The sequence below is a fragment of the Otolemur garnettii genome, unplaced genomic scaffold, assembly GCF_000181295.1.
Source record: "Otolemur garnettii isolate 467f Iridium unplaced genomic scaffold, OtoGar3 scaffold00219, whole genome shotgun sequence".
NCBI lineage: Eukaryota > Metazoa > Chordata > Mammalia > Primates > Galagidae > Otolemur > Otolemur garnettii.
Window position 1 is genome coordinate 573,317 of NW_003852614.1, and position 1,037 is coordinate 574,353.

The following is a 1,037-nucleotide window of genomic DNA, read 5'->3' on the forward strand; positions in this document are numbered from 1 at the left end:
GACAGCTTGAGACTGATTCAAAAAAAAAAAAAAAAAAAAGTTGCTGGGCATTGTGGCAGGTGCCTGTAGTCCAAACTACTCAGGAGGCTGAGGAGTTTGAGGTTGCTCTGAGCTATATGATGCCATGGGACTCTACCAAGGGTGAGAAAGTGAGACTCTGTCTCAAAAATAAAAAAAAAAAAAAAAAACATAAAGAAAGTAGGATCAAGGGGACTTATTAGCCAATCAGATGTACAGGTTCAGGAATGGAAGACTAGACTGATTCTTAGTTTTCTGTTTTAAGTGTTTGGAGTCTGGCTGTGCCACTAACCAGGAGAGGAAAAAGAGGAGGAAGAGCAAGATTTTAAGGAGGAAAGTACAGTTTTGGTCATGTTGAGTTTAGTTGTATATAGTCCAAATATAGATAACGTGTAATTAGTTATTAGCCACTTGGTCATGTAGGTTAAATCTCAGAAGAGAAATCTGGATTTGAGGTATAGACAGTACATGAATTATCAACCTAAAGTACAAGCTGAGGGCATGAGGGAACAAGAAAACTAAAGTAGGCCGGGCACAGTGGCTCACACCTATAATCCTAGCACTCTGGGGGACTGAGGCAGGTGGATAGCTTGAGCTCACGAGTTCGAGTCTAGCCTGAGCAAAAGTGAGACCCCTCACTCTATTAGTAATAGAAAAACTGAGGCAAGAGGATTGCCTGAGCCCAGGAATTGGAGGTTGCTGTGAGCTATGATGCCATGGGCACTCTACCCAGGGTGACAGCTCAAGACTCTGTCTCAAAAAAAAGAAAGAAAGAAAAAGAAAACTAAAATAAAAAGAAAAGTTGACCTAGGCCTGCAAAACATCTATACTTAAAAGGCAGGTAGCTAGGTGTGGTGGCTTGCAGAGGCTGAGTCAGGAAGATCACTTGAGCCCAGAAGTTTGAGACCAGCCTGGGTGATGAAGCCAGAACCTTTCTCAAATTTACTAGGTGTAGAATATAAATGTCTTAACACAATAACTAAGAAAATACCGTGAAGGCTATGTTTTTTTTTTTTTTT